Raw genomic sequence first — 16,641 nt, 5'->3', positions numbered from 1 at the left:
GTTTTTAGGCAGATGTGGCAATCAAGGTTGTCCAACTGATAAGACTAGCAGGGTTGGATAGTTGGAAGAACTCTGCAAATAGAGGTAAAAATAATCAGACTTGCCCCTTCACGGATTTGGAATGAAAGACAGATGATACCAGATCATTCATCAATAGTGAATGCAAAGCTAAACTGTGGACAGAAAAGCTGAAATGCTATGTATAGTTAGAGGAACATCTTGACTCTCACAAGACAATAAATCCCGAGTTCTGCTGGTTCCTGATGGCTCTGGAGGTCTAGTTCTGATACCTGTCCTTAAAGTAACTCCTCCTTTAATCACAATGTTTAGAGGCAGGTAAATATGCCTTAGTACAATGTATGCTCTCATTAGGGTTAGACTTTAGTTTTTAAACCTAAGGCCAAACTTACAGGGGAACAGAAAGAATACTTGCTTATATAATATAATCTCATTGTCCTGTCTAAATGCCATCATTAGGGAGCAAACACTTTTTGCATTGATTTCTAAAGAATGTGAAATTCCTAAAGAGATCATGTTAACATTATCTTTGTTTCTTATTTAAACAAAATGATCATCTTGAAAAATAAAATTTGGTCTGTGGATTGCTGGGGTAAAGCCTGAAGCTGGGGGAATCTAACAAATTATTGCCAAGAGTCATAAGGTTTCTTTCACATATTGCATTATTTTTCAAATTCATGTCAATTCTATCATTATTAATAAAATATGAATTAATTTTAACATTGCTAAATTTATAGTGCTATTTGTCATTGTGTATTCTTTCGATCAACTACTAACCTTGGGAGTTTGAAAAAGTTGTTGGCATTACAAAGTCTTAGAAGTACAAAGCAGTGCCGCTGAAAAAGATTGGGAACCATTTGACACAAACTGTAGCCCTGAGAAAACCTCAGTGAAATGGAATGGAATGGCAATTCAGTAGTTTCAGAGCATTGCAGACCCTGCTGGCTGGTGAGAGTTTGGTGTGAGTCACATTTTTATTCTGTAAGTACCTATTTAGAACAATATAAAGGGAGTGTCATTTTTTTGGATTAACTTCTTGGCTGTATTGTTTGTTAAGAGTCACAAAAAAAGAATAGATACTTGGTGTGGATTCTCTGTCTGAAGAATTGTACCACCATTTACCCAGTCATTCATAAACAGTCTCTCCTTTTTCTCTCCTCACAAACACAGCCATGATCCCCTATGATCTACCTCCTAAATCCTCTCATACTTATACAAGTCTCTAAATTTGTGCTATATCAAAAGCAACATCACCTGTCACCTGGACAACTGCAATAGCCTCCAAACTGGTCTGTTTCCATCTAGCATCTTTCTAATCCATTCTCCAGAATTATCTTTTGAAAATGCAAGTCTGATCAAATCACTTCCTTTACAAAGCTTCCAATAGATTCTTACTGCTCTTAGATGCAGTAAAATTGTTTAATACTGCTTAGAAGATTCATCACAATCTAGAACCTGGCAGCTTGCTACCTAACTCTTCAGCTTCATCCTAGTATCTAGTGCCATTCATCCAAGTCCCTTTTTAAGAAGCTCCAGTTTTTCAACAGCCCTTGTACATGCTGGACTTCTGTGGCTCTCTTCACCTGGCTGACTCCTACTCCTACTTAGGATGTCAGCATAAATGCCATTTTGTCTCTGTCCTAGATTCCACAGGCTGTTATTCTCTTTGTTATACATGCCCACAGGAGCATATTCTTCACCCCATTTTTCAGACTGATCTATTTTTAATAATCTGTTTATTGTGCCTTCCCTACCATAAGCTCTATCAAAAAGTCATATATATATTTTTTTGCTTCTATCTTTCTTCCAGTAGAGGGATGGACACATAATAGGCACTCAATTAATGTCTGAATTACTGAGTTGGATTAACTATCATACTCTTACTGAAAAAAGTTTTGAGGCCCAAAGAGGCAATTTAAGAAATCTATTGAAAACAGATCTGCTCTCTCATATCTAAACTTTCTTAGTACATAGTCTATCCTGTTTGTAGTAGTTCTTAGCCTCTTCTACCTCATATGGTGTAATCTGTATCTCAATTATGAACCAGGCATTATAGTACAGAGGATACAGAAATCTCTCTTCTAAAGCATACTAAAATGTATTGCAAATTTCTATATTAATGACATCTTTTGACATAATGGAAGTTTACAATTCTATGGAATCAAATATCCCTATTATTTTATAGTTTCTTGATTGCTTATTTCCCACTATGTCTAGGTTATACAAATGTCTCTTGGATTTTCTTCTGAGGCTTTAAAAAATTGAAGTCTTTAATATGCCTGCAATTCATTTTATGTAGTGTGAGATAGGGGTTCAAATTTGCTTATTTCCAAATGGTTAATCAGTTGTGAGAGTAATACCATCTATTAAATAAGCTACATTCTTCCCACTGAATTGAAATGCCACCTTTGTTGATAATTCATAAAATCTTATAAAAATTAGATACCATTGTGAACACTCTATTTCTTTCCATTGGTCTATTTGTCTATTGGTATGCCTATTTCATATTATTTGATTATAATGTTTTTGTGTTCTGGCATCTGGTAATGCAAGCCTATCTTCACTCTTTTTTAAAATACCTCTAATCTTGAGAATGCAGTCTTCCAGACAAACTTGAAGACCATGTAAAACAACTTTAAAAAAATACATAAAATAAAAATCCTTGTGGCACTATAATTGCTGTATATATGATGTTTTCCTAATATCTTTTAATTTTTTAATTATATTTTCTGTTCTTCAATAAGATGTATAGTTATACATATAGGCAATTTGTCTTTTCTCTATTTTTTAATCCTAAATATTTTATTATCTAGGTTGCTACTGTACATAGAACTTTTTTCTAATTTTCATTCTGAATATTTTTTGATAAGCTAAAAGAAAAGGCTATTTTTGCAATTTATCTTATATTTCATCTTCTTATCCAGGTTTTATTAATTTTTGTTTTTCCTTTAATCTTTGGGTTTTCAATATCAAGATGTTAGTTTAATCTCTTTTCTGATGTTTACTCTGCTTATTTCATTTATTTATTATATAGCTTTTGCACAGATGAATAGAAGTCTTTTTCTTTTCTGTGACGAGGAAGGATATAAATATACAGAGATAAATCTGTATCTGCTCCTGAGAAAACTGGTTCATTGCTAGATTTTTGCCCTATACCATTTAAATTACTTTAAAATTCTTATAAGTAAATGAATGTGATTTACCTGTGTCGTTCAGTATTAATTGGTAGAACTGGAAGGATATTAGAGAAATTCTAGTTTACTCCTACTCATTTTACATATGATGAAACTAAGGCCCAACAAAAGAAAGTGATTTGAATAAGATGAAAAGCTAGAAGCAAAGCTCAGGCAAGAATACCAGGGTTGTATGACCTCTTTGACAATGTTTTTTTGTAAACGACATAGTTGATGAGAACCTTAGACATGAATTTAAAAACCCATTGTTTTTTGTGCTGCTTTTTAAATGTCACATTTTAAAAAACAAATTGAACATCTGAATTAAATATTTATAGTATCTTTAAAATTTATTACTACTATGGCAGAAGCTTCTAGTTTTCTCCATTTTCTTCTATTTTCCTCTTCCTCTTTAGTAATAAAACCCCTAATTTTTAGCAAGGGTAACATTAAATGTGACTAAATTCTGGCCAATGGCATGTATGCCAATTTTCCGGTGTGACTTAGGGAAGTGTCCTTAACAGGGAGGGGTATGTATGACCTTCATCTTCCTTTTCTCCTTCCTACTGGTTAGAAAGCAGATATGTGGCTGCAGCCACACTAGATCATGAGGTACAAGCCATCAGCTAAGGACGGCTAGCCAGGCAAAAGGGCTGAAGGAGTCTAGGTCCCTGAGAAGTCTAGGTTCTGGAACCCTGAAGCCACCCTGGCAGGGATTGCCTACCTCTGAGTTTCTTAATATGAATGAGAAATAAACTTCTCTCTTATTTAAGCCATCGTTATCTGAGATTATCTATTATTTTAAGCTGAATTTAACTCTGATTTGCCAAGTAAATTATGAGGTGTATAATCTGCAAACTCTTGCTCCAGAAAAAAAAGTGCATCATAGATGTTTGATATCAGAATTCGAGTTATGACCGTAAGATCTTTGAATTTTAAATAATAATCATAATCGTGATAATGATAACAATAATAATAGCTGCATATTGACTATACCGGGAGACTGTACAGAACAGTTAATAAATGGGGCTTAAGTCAGTTAAGTCAGTCTACCTGGTGTGACACTTTTTGGCTATGTGACTGTGGGCATGTCACTTACTGTTTCTAAGTCTCTATTATCTTTATAATGGGAATAATGAAAATTCTTAGCATGAAGTTGTAATCATCAGATAAACGCATGTAATGAAATCAGTAAAAATTAGCCCCATGCAATAGTATTGATCTTATCATTAGAACCCACCATTCCAGCTGGCCGTGGTGGCTCACACCTATAATCCCAGCACTTTGAGAGGCTGAGGAAACCCCATCTCTACTAAAAATAAAAAAATTAGCTGGGTGTGGTGGCATGCACCTGTAATCCCAGCTACTCGAGGTGGAAGCAGGAAAATCACTTGAACCCATGAGGCAGAGGTTGCAGTGAGCTGAGATCGTGCCACTGCACTCCATCCTGGGTGACAGAGCAAGAGTCAAAAAAAGAAAAAAAAAACTTACTATTTCTACCACGTTTAAAGACCATGCATCAGGCCGGGCGCGGTGGCTCAAGCCTGTAATCCCAGCACTTTGGGAGGCCGAGGCGGGTGGATCACGAGGTCAAGAGATCGAGACCATCCTGGTCAACATGGTGAAACCCCGTCTCTACTAATACAAAAAATTAGCTGGGCACGGTGGCGCGTGCCTGTAATCCCAGCTACTCAGGAGGCTGAGGCAGGAGAATTGCCTGAACCCAGGAGGCGGAGATTGCGGTGAGCCGAGATCGCGCCATTGCGCTCCAGCCTGGGTATCAAGAGCGAAACTCCGTCTCAAAAAAAAAAAAAAAAAAAAAAAAAAAAAAAAAAAAAAAAAAAAGACCATGCATCAAATGACACCAATGTGGCAATATTTATAATTTAATTACCACAATAATACTGTCACATAGGTATCATTATTCACATTACACAGATAAAGTGATTTATAGAACTCAAAATATTTTGTGACTGAGCTGGAATGGAACCTAGGAGGCTTGATTATATAATCCATATTTCTTTTCATGATACCATGCTTATTTGATTAATCTTTTAAAACATTATGTCGGGACATATGCATATGAAAGTATTCTCCTACCATCATTGTATACTTTGGTTCCTGCTTCCTGTTAATAATCGCATTCCTACTCCCTTTGCCCTTTGCCCTTTGTCTAGCTAATTCCTAGTCTTCACATCTCCAAAAATCATCTCACCTCCGGTCCTTACCCTAGGAATGTTTGGTTTTGTGTGCCCCCAAAATGCTCCTGCAGCACTTTCTACTTCTTTCATTGACTTGTAGAAGCACAAGGAGTTGTAGAAGCACTTGGGCATATCTAATGACCTACACATCTACACCAAATGAAAGCAACCAAGGGTTTGGAAAGAGCTCCTAACACACAGTTGCTTGTATATTTCTTTATCTGGAAACTGACTCAGGTAATTCTGCATCAGAGGGTGAGCTTCCCTTGGAGACTGACCAACATCAAAAGCTGTATTGTCCTCCATTACTGGAGGCTTGTGAGTGATAAAATAAAATGGGAGATGCTAAATCCTAGGGGGAAGACCCATAATCCTCTTTTCAAAGAGAAATACAATAATAATCCTCCTTTGTCAGGCCCAGCAATGGTATACAAGTGTTAGTAGCAATCTCAGGAGGCAAAACTGGAAATCCAGACCTCAGTGGATTTTCCTGGAGTCTATTATTTCAAACAGCCCCAAATAGGTCTCCCTGTTACAGTTTCTTACAGCATTACTATTTTCTTCCATAGCACTTGATCTTAATTGTAAGTGATGCCATTTTGTGATTATTTGTTTAATATTCATTCCTCCAACTAGACTTTAATCTCTATGAAGGTAAGGATTATGGCTTTTTTAGTTCACTTAGTGCTAGGCAAATGATGTTCAATAAATATTTGTTGAAAGAATGAATGAACTGGTGAAAGAGTACCTCATACAAAAGCTACATAGTGAATACAAAAACAAGGTGAAGTGAGTAAAAAGAGCACCAATCAATCGCTTCTCGGCCTTTTGGCTAAGATCAAGTGTAGTATCTGTTCTTATCAATTTTTAAAATTAAAAAAAAAAAAAAAGAGCACCAATCCACTTCAGATTTTAGAGACAAAAAACCCTGATTTTAGACAACTTGCTCCATTTCTGTATCAATTTCTTCATGTAAAGTAGGGATATGATCTATTTCATTGGATTGTTGTGAAAATGAGTGAGGTAGTATGCATGTAAAGCACTTGGCAGAGTCCTTGGCAAAGAGATGAAATGTGCTAATGATTGTTTACAAACCTGACATTCTTAAAATGAAAAAGCCTCCTCTTTCTCCTTTGCTGGATTAACTGAGGGAACTTTTGGAACACCTGAATGTTCTAAAGTATAATCATCTGTGAAAAGTGGAAAGACCTTGAATGACTAAACTCAGGCAGATGTAAGCTCCTTTTGCCCCTGAAATATCTTTCTCCTGTGGCCAGAAATTCTCACCTTCCTATTCCCTTTCTTAGAGATCATTTGGTGTCCTTTGATTCATGCAATGCATATGTATTGAGCATCTATAGAATGTTAAGCACTGAACTGGGCTCTGAAAATAATACACTGGTGAACTAGACAAGAAATGTTCAGCCTCAGAGCTTTATTTAAATGTGAATAAGTCCTGGAAAGAACTATGGGACTTAGTTATACACATACCACGGTAAACAATGATAACTATCTGGTTTTGCACATCTACCCTATCCCCAGCTCTATCACTATGTTACATGCACAATCCCATCTAATCTTTACAAGGACTGTGTGAAATAGACTTAACAGTTTCTGCTTTGCAGGCAAGAAATCAGAAGCCATGCAGCTTCTGATGTAGGGGTTTGAATTAAGGTCTATGTGATACTACAGCCACAATTTTCCTTCTAACATGATGTCTGCCTACCAATGACTTTTAATGGTCTAATTGATTTAAGAAGTTATGAACCAGCATATTTAATAATTTACTTTCTTCTATTAGATTCTACCCATATATGGCTGTTCAACTGAATACACATAGTTCTTATAATAATTGATGTAAAAGCAGGGGTTCATTAATGTTAGATTTTCACTGGTATATGGACACTGCCTGCATTTGTTACAAAGATCTTTTAAAAACTACACTTAAAATGGAAGTAAAAGTCGGAGTCCACGAGTTCTTTTAGACCTGGGGTGTTAAACTCATGGATCCTGAACCACATAAAACCATGGATGTGTTTGTATTGGTCATTTTGTTTAACACCATGTTTTCAAAAACAAAGAAACTAGTCAGGTATTCTGCTTGGTCAAAATACCATCATTTAAACACTCATGTAATACCTAGCCCATTTCATTTAGCTCCTGCTTTAGACCATGAGGTTCTTGAAAAAAGATATTTGTCTTAAGGATCTTTGTGTCTCTGGGGCTAAATTCAATTTCTGGCATAGAGCAGAAGCAAAAGAGATGGTTGCTATATGGGTGAGAAGAAATCCTATGGGTTAAGAGCTTCCTGGGAGTATCACAGTAGGGTTGGGGCTGGGAAGAGACAGGACAAACTGAACAAATGAAATTTGTCATTCACTACCTCCTGGGAACCCAAAAGCCTTCTGTTTATTTTAACAAAACTCTCTTTCAAGAAAAAATGATCAGAAATGTATTTTTGCTAAAACATAAATGAGTGAATTCTGTTTTAAAGCACCTAAGGATGTTCCCTCAGGACTCTTTAGGTATACAGAATTCTGAGAAATTCAAAGATTAATAAGGCCCTGAGTCTACTTTCTAGGAATTCACAGACTGTTTAGAAAAACTACTACTGGATATGATGAAGAAGATAAAGATAAAGATAATAATGATGATGGTGATAGCAGTAGTAGCAATGATCATGTAGGTAAAACATGGCATAAAAACTGTATAAATCAGTGCTCCAGGATCTCAGCCTAGATTTGGCTCTCTTTTCTGTTTTCTGCTCCAAAACAAAGTGGCAGAAATAATGGACTTTTGGGAAATTGCAGGTAGGTTTTGATTAGGAGAGGCTTTTCAGAGTTTCTGAAAAGAATGCAGCCATCTGTTCATAAAGCTGGCCCTGAGAATTACTAACTAATTTAGATGAATTTTCCTCAATGTTCTAAGTGTTATGACCCCTCAGGCCTACTACTCTCTAGGGCCCAAGCCTCTGCCAGCTGTACAGCAAACCTATATTCAAATTTCTCGCTCTGCTAGAGATGGGCAGAAATCTATGCTGATGATACTATACAGCCTGTAGTCAGAGTTATGTGAACAAAGATGTTCTTTTAAGTGGTATTTTAAAAGTTAAAATGTAATAAGAGAACAGTGAGCTAAATCTTGTTCATATATACGATAGAGTGTAATCCAAATATTTAAAAAACACATTTGCAAAGAATTTCAATTGAAAAGATCATGTTTCTGCTATAATGTTAAGGAAAATGTAGAATATAAATTTTAAAGTAATGAGCAGTCTCAATTGGAAAACAATATTGAAAATGGAGGAAAATATAACTTAGTAATAGATTACAAGTGATTTTTAGTTTTTCTGTTTTGTTTGTTTTCCAAATTTTCACAGTGAGTGAATATTATTCTTTTTACTTAAAAGAGGCAAATTCCCAACCCTCACTGAGGTACACTTAAGAGCTGTTATATAGAATAGCCACTTGAAGGACCAAGTATCTGATTAATGAATTACCTGGAATGCCAATAGCAGCCCTCTTTAGTTCTAGTTCTTAGAGTTTTGTTAAATGAGTTCATAAAACTGAAAAAAGTCTTCTAAAAGAAAAAGTAATGTCTTCTTTATTTAATTATAAAAAAAATTATGCAGTCTACCTAATCCTAGACAACCACAACATGAATATCCTCACTGGTACAATGAGGTGATCTCAATCACCATGATAACAATCACTGGTATCTAAGCTAGATACGAATTCAAAGAAATGACTTTATTCCTAGTTATCTATCATGGGAAGCAATAATCACAATCCAGAGAAGACAGCTGGAATATTCTGTGGATTTTTAGCCTTCCCTCTATTATGTCATCTCTCAGTGAATTTCCATTCACAGATGTATAACCTTATAGATCTATCACAAAGATTTGGGTACTCCTTACCAGCAACCTCCAGTTGGCATTTGAGGAGGTGATTCTCAGATAACGTAGAAGCTGCTCGCTTCACTTTCTTCTAAATAAGTAGTCATAAGCAGTATACTGTCATTGTGCTATGAGCCCTTATAAATACAGTGTGTTGAATTCATCTACCCATTGTTCTACAGAAAGTATCCATTAAGTTCATACATGGTTTTAGATCTACCCAGTGCAAAAGATGGCCTGTTGGTTATGCTCAGTTCCCTACTCTTCATTACGAATTTATTTAACTTCTCAATTTAAATTAAGAGCTATTGAATTGAGGACACCAAATACTACCACTTCTTTATTAAAAACAAACAAATAATAACCACCAATGAGTGTCAAATAAAAGAAAGGGTTCTGCTAAGCATTTAATGGACATTATTTCTAGTCCTCACAACAATTTTGTGGGATAGGTTATAATTTGCATTTAACAAATAAGACTGGGGCTCAGAGAGATTAAATTATTTGGCTAAGGCCATGAAGATGTTAAGTAGTGGGATTAGAATTCAGATTTGATTCTGACATATAGTCCAGTATTTTTCTATTTTCCCATGTTGCTGATATCTGATCTTTAAATTTTATTTTAAAACTTTCATTTTACACCCTAAGAACCAGACTTTGAGGAATGAAGTAACTTGCCCAAGTTCATATGAAAACAAAGCAAATTCAAATCTGAATCAGATTAATTGTTCTTATTTGTTTTTTAAAATTATCTCTGCAACATAACAGCAAACACCGCTAACACAATGTTTGGCATATTTTAATTGGCATGAAGTTAAAGATATTTTATAATATTGTAATTTTTCTGAACTTGAGATATTTTGAAGTCACAGATTTTCTTTCCTTTTCCAATGGGAAACTCTGCAAAACTATAAACATGTCAGTGGGGAAGATTCAGAGCCATTAGTCATTAGCCACTTTGGCACAACTGTGGTCAAATTTCCATCCAGGAACAAAATGGGAATGCTCTCAAAGGATCAGTTGCCAAAGCACTTCAAGAAGTTTCCTCTTAATAAGAAGGTCAAGCTTCTTGGCCTACTATTCCATTTTTCCTTTTTCTTTCCTCCCTCCCTCTCTCTCTATTTCTCTTTTTCCCCCTCCCCCTCTTATTACAGGAAACTAACATTCACTGAAGATCTTGTATATGCCCGAGACTGTTCTAAGCACTTTCAAAGACATTATGTTTATCCTTACAATTAATCTCAGGGCTACAATTTTCATTGTCCAAAATTTAGACAACTTGTTCAGAGTGATAAGGCCTAACTTTAAAGCCACATCTCTTTAAGCCACGATATACTTCTAGTGAGATGCAGTCTTGTCTCCTACAAACAGGCTGCAATCTTTTCAGCAACTGAGAAGTACAGACTTAATTGACACCCTGATTATATTCAAATAAACTATAAAAATACAAGATTTGAACACAAGATTTGAAAACTTATAAGATTTGAACAAAAAATATTACAAGAGGATATTAAGTAATTTTTTTTTGCTGTGTTAATAGTATTGTTGATATATGTAAATTATTATACATAAAATGATTATGTCTTAATTCATTCAAATTAACCCATTAGAGAGAGGGAGGATGGGGACAGAAGTGAAATAAAGTGGCCTTATTACTGGTTAACATTGGGTGATGGGTACATGGGGTTTATTGTATTATTCTCTCCACATATGTATGCTTTCCCTAATAAAAAAAATTAAAAAATAATAAGATGTTTGTAGATTGGTTGTAGTTTGGTAGAACTTCTGGGTTTAAACAACACATTTATTACTTAATATCTATGTGACCTCGGGCAAATTACTTTCATCTCAGAGACACAATTTCTTAGTCATATAAGGAAGCTTACCTTGCAGACACTTACCTTGCAAAGCTGTAAGTAATGTAACGTGTGTAAGTATCCAACACGGTACACTGTATATGCTGTTTTGTTTTTTATTTTTTTTTTTTACAAAATTGCTAGCTATTATTATTATAAGGTATAAATGATCTCTGCTTTCATTTACTTGCTCTTGAGACCTAGCCTAGAGATAACTTCCAATATTTAGATTAATTCCACTTTGGCTAACAGCCAAAGATGAATGATATAGGTAAGCCCTCTATGTATATGGTCTTCTATGAGCACCTCTCTGGATGAATGTCAGCTTTCCCAGTTTCTCCTAAGCCATTGGTGACTTGGATCTAGATTACTTTCCTCTGCCCTCTTCCAGTTCACGTGGATTTCTTCTTTCTAATACCCATACCAGCAATTCTGGCCAAGGCCTCTTGTTTTAAGAATGAATCACGTGTTATTTTATATTATTCCTTGTATAGCCAGTTTATCAAATGTATTGGCTATATTATTCTCTCATCACTGCCACAGATATGCTCTAGCATGCCTCCCTTCCCCATCCCAAGATGATATCTTGGGTTGACTTATATTTTTTCAGTCACTTTTAGGTATCAGAAAAGTGGTTGTTTCTAGATATTAAAAAGTTTAGTCTAATTAAAATATACATTTCCTCTATACTAGTTCAGTCTTTCCTGTTTTTTTCAGCACAATTTTGAACTAGGATTTCAATCTAGCAGTGGGGAGAGGGGGTAATCTGTTCTTTTGTTCTGCTTGCTTCCCTCTTCTATTATTTGCTCTGCTGCTTCTAGGGAGGGGACCGAGAAGGGGATTATACAGGAAATGGACAAGGTCTTGGCTGGTGCCTGTGTAACCTGGCACTCTGTGAGTTGGATGCCCAAATGCTTTGTCATTATCCTGGGGTGTCTGAGGACTCTTTAACAACTCCTGACTGGGAAGAAGTTCCATACTCCACAATTTATTGATGGGGCAATGCACAGTTGACTTACTGCTCCACCTATTCTGCTGGCCTCAGGGATACAGCTCTCTAAAAGGGACTTAGACATGTATCGGACATGATTTCTTCCCTCAAGAAATTTCCAGTTTTATGTGAGAGCTGGCATGTATACAGTGATTATAAGTTCAGCTGTGCTAAGAGGACTGAGAAGTAACTTTTGTTTAGGATGACTGGGTTAGGATATCTACAGAAGGTTCAGATTTTCATAATCAGAACAGCTCCTGCAAAGTGATTTCCATAGTCTTTGAAGAGAACTCATGTCTGTTCATGAGTTCAAGAGCTTATCTAAGATACAGTACCTGTGTTTGCATGCATTTGTGGGTCTCTTTAGTGTCTCCTGTTGGTCTTACTGTCCTTACATTGTTTGGATCTGTATATGCATATTAATTCCTGGAAGGAAAGTCCCAGTTACTCTCATAGGCTTCTCTTAACCCCAGTAGGATGAAAATCTTATTTCTAAAGCTTCCCTGCTAGAACAAGGCACATGAGCTTGACTGTGGTTGCTTTTGTTTCCACAGGGTCGCTTCAGAAGCCAAGACATGCTCACACCACTGAGAAATGATTGTGGGTTCAAGTTCTACAACCACAGCATGAGAAATCCAGAGGAAAATTTAAATGATATAGATGTGTCTCAAGCCTTCCATAATTTAGGCTTTTCCTTCCAGATTATTTTACTTTAAAATAATTTTTTTAATTTAACTGTGAAGATCTAGTTATCATAGATCTTTCATTCTATCCCAGGACCTAGAGTAGGTTATCTTCCCTATATGTGGGAAGAAGAGGACTTATTTTAGCAGCTATAACCATAATATAATAATTTGCAGAAGATCAACAATTTGATTCTTAGATTACCTTTTTTAAAACTAAAATTCTAAAGTTGAATGATAAGAACAATAAATTCTTTACTGTCACATGCTATTATGCAATCTGCAGAGTATGTTCACAATAACTCCTAACCAGAAGGGGTAAGTAATATACTTATTCTCACTTGAGGAAACTAAAACTCAGAGAAGTTAAAAGTCTTCCAGGCTACACACTATGAGGCCTAAAGTACAGGTGTGATGCCTGAAACACACACCTAATGACTCTTAAGTTTGTGTACTTTTCATTACATAGTTCAGCTTTTGTCTTTCTAAAGCAGTTTTTCTAACTAGGTTCTTCAGAACTGCAATGAAATGTTGATAAGTATATTTTCACATGTTTCCTTTGCAAATAGGTTTGGAAATATAAAGTTAATCAAAGCTAAACAAATACAATGGTCTTTATCACAGGACCACTCAGACTTATTATTAACATGAAAATGAGCACTGGTAATATCAAAGAGTGGGATATAGTAAGCATTTCCCTCAAAAGAAGTATTTCTAAGAAAAAATCTGTTTCTTTAAAGACATATTTCCAAAACCCTGAAAATTTTCAAAGCTTAACATATTCTTACCACCAAATTTAAACCATCCTCCCTTTCAATTATGCACTTGATCTAGAATGAGAAATTTTCAATAGGCCTTCCTTTTTAATGCTGTCTTATAAGTAATGATTTGTTATAAAGCTATTACTCTTAAATATTTTACTTAAAACTATACAAAACAATCTGTTACAGTACATTGAACATATTGTGTATATATCATGTACGTGTGTGTGTATCTATCTATCTGGATGTATGTGCATCTCTACCTCACCCCTACTTTGAGTACCATTCTCTGCACTTGGCCAGTCTGCTTTAGTGCACACTTCTACAAACACTCAGCAAATGAAGGTTCTGATAGGCTAAACCTGATCTGAACATGTTCCGCAACATGTGTTGTGTGTATGGCCTCCCTTTTCTGCCATTTACTTGGTGTTGAGAAGCATTTATTTGATAAACAAAAGATAAGCAAGTGCTATCGCCAGATCCTGCACAAGAGTTGAGGTATAGGCGTCTCCTGGAGTGTTTTATAGGTGCTCAGGGCACCTTGGGGGAAAAGGTAAAGGAAAAGAGAGGATAAGAAGCAGAAGATAATTAAGGGTTGTAAGATGTCCTCTGACATTATTTATGAAGAGCACCACAGAATTATTGGAGTAGGGGAGGGTTGTTCATTCACCACGCTACCTGGGATATGTGTATATTGCCTATTATTTAACTATCAGCCAATTAGGACAAATATTGCAAAAAAATGGAAAAAAATGCAGCAGGACACCTAGAACACTAGCTCAGGAGAAATGGTGAAATGCAGACTGAAAGGGTGGTCAGAAAAGAGAAGAGGTGGGCAGGAGAGAAGATTGGGGTGTGCAGGGGGAGAAGGAATTATTTATGTTCCAAGCTCAGGTGCTATATATACATTACTATATTAAGTCTTCAATATTCATTTAAGATAACTATATTTCCCTATTTTTACAAGTGAGAAAATAAACTCAAAAGATTAATTAGAACCAAAATCCCTACTCAATTCTACGAATCATCCAGGAGTTGTCCTATTATACAAAGGGAACTCAGAATTTAGGTGCAAGTTTTATAGACTTCAAAGAGAGAAAATGATGCAATTTTTTAATCTACAGATTAGCAATATACCTGAAATTTCCTAGTAAATTGGGCCGGAAATAGAGGAAGAAGTGGGGAAAACCTGAAGAAATTGAAAAGGCTCTTTGAAGAGTTAAAAAGAGTAAGACCATTTTGGATTTGATGTGTGGGGGTGGGGGTGGGGGAAATGTGGAGAGGGGCTAGAAACATTTTTTTGGTTCAGTAGGAAAGAACAGTTGAAAGGCATCTTTTCATTATCATAAAAGCCTGGGAAAAAAGAATGAAAGAGTAGCTCATAGAAGACTTCCCACAGACACACATTGAAAGATTAGTCATGAAATGGGTTGGAAAAACAGAGGAGGTGTGAGGAGAGTATCAGATAGAAATCCTGTTTTTGTAAAGTATTAAAAGATAGAAGTATCGCAGTATAATATTTAACCAAAAAGGCAGGGCTCCTGAAATGGTTTCATTGAAGTTCAGTGATCAACTGTAGGTGCAGGTTGGGGGAGAAGGGAGATAAGGGACATGTTATTTAGCTACACTGAACAGTAATTCTTAGATAACCTTAAAATATATCCAATAAGGAAATAAACTTAAAAATTTCCTTTCAGTTCCATATTCTGATCTCAATTATATGCTGGCATTATATGGTAGGGTGATGATGATAAAGTAAAGGCATAACGGAAAGGGGATGCATTTAAAGAAGGAGTAAGAGACAGAAAATTTGAAGTCTTAGTGCAGCAATTTTTAGTGAAATAATCCTGTGCATCCATACCACCTTTTCATTTCACTTGACTTAAAATTGCATTTATGTGTCTTCCTCATTAGTCATAAATTCTTGAAGGTGGGGACTGTATCTTACTTAATTTTGTTCTACGGTGCCTACACAGTTCTTGGCACATTTACTTAATAAATCTAAGTTTTATAACATAGGGTAAGCGCTGTAAACTGTTCACTATTTGATTCCTTATTTAGAAGTTCTGCAAAGAATGGAGATTGCTTCAACTCTGACCAAAGTGGCTAATGAGGAATTGATTTCTGATGAAAGTGATGCTAATGATAAGGATAACTTATTTATTGTACATTTTCAATAATAAGCCATTATATTTTTTTACATATATAATCTTCTATTTTCTGTTCAAGAATCCTGTGAATTACTATTAGAAACTGAGGCTGAGATTTTAAACAACTTATTCAAGGTCACAGAAGTAATAAACTATGGACCTGGGAATTTTTTGTCTAAGTATTAATATATCTAGCTTAAAAACTATTGTTTAATCTTCCTCTCATAATTTTCTCTGAGCCAAATGAAATCACAGAAGTTTTCCCATTCACAAACTAAAAATGAGGAAAGAATAATAGTTTAATGGTTTTCATCTCATTCTGAAGAATAAATACCCTTATAATCATTTAAAAGAATAACAATCTTGAACATATGATTTAGGTTTACTTCACAATTTCATTTTTCATAAAATTTTTCATGAATAAGAAAGCAAACATCAAGCACTTCATATAAAGTTACAGAAACTCTTGAACTTCTGGAATTAACAAAATTGATAGTCTTCCATTAACTCATAACATCAAGTGCCAAATTTTCAGCAAACAGAACTTGCTAATTGAAAGTGAGCCTTGTGCAGCACTACTTGATACATTAAAAGCAAAATATTATATTAATACGCATTTCAGCTTTTAATAATGCTTAATGGGTCTCCAATGGGACATTTTACTCAAAATTTAAAATTGGACTTCAAGAAATCAGAAATAAACACACTAATCACAAATTACTAAAACCAATGCAAAATATAAAATACTAGACCCCTGTAGCACCAGGGTTTACTATTTCAAGAAATCTTAAATTGCAAAAGGATTCTAAAATATAAGATAACAGAAATAGTAGGATCTGTTGATTTACATTGAAAAAAAGTCACCCAGCGTTCAAAGTACATTTAACATGTTAATGATTTGCCAAGAAAACCC

At 35.3% G+C, this 16,641-nt stretch overlaps 1 protein-coding gene and 1 pseudogene across 1 annotated transcript in view; one reads left to right on the top strand and one right to left on the bottom strand.

The window, feature by feature from the left end:
• VSNL1 (visinin like 1) overlaps positions 1-16,641 on the bottom strand; it is a 108,724-nt gene that overhangs the window by 86,321 nt on the left and 5,762 nt on the right. The gene's annotated exons all lie outside the window — the stretch shown is intronic.
• Positions 6,205-6,293, top strand: LOC135269862 (U2 spliceosomal RNA; annotated as a pseudogene).

Source organism: Aotus nancymaae, unplaced genomic scaffold, assembly GCF_030222135.1.
Source record: "Aotus nancymaae isolate 86718 unplaced genomic scaffold, 86718_ANA_hifiasm-v0.15.2.pri h1tg000057l, whole genome shotgun sequence".
Taxonomy (NCBI): domain Eukaryota; kingdom Metazoa; phylum Chordata; class Mammalia; order Primates; family Aotidae; genus Aotus; species Aotus nancymaae.
Note: the sequence above shows the minus strand (reverse complement) of the source record. Positions and strands in the feature narration are given on the sequence as shown.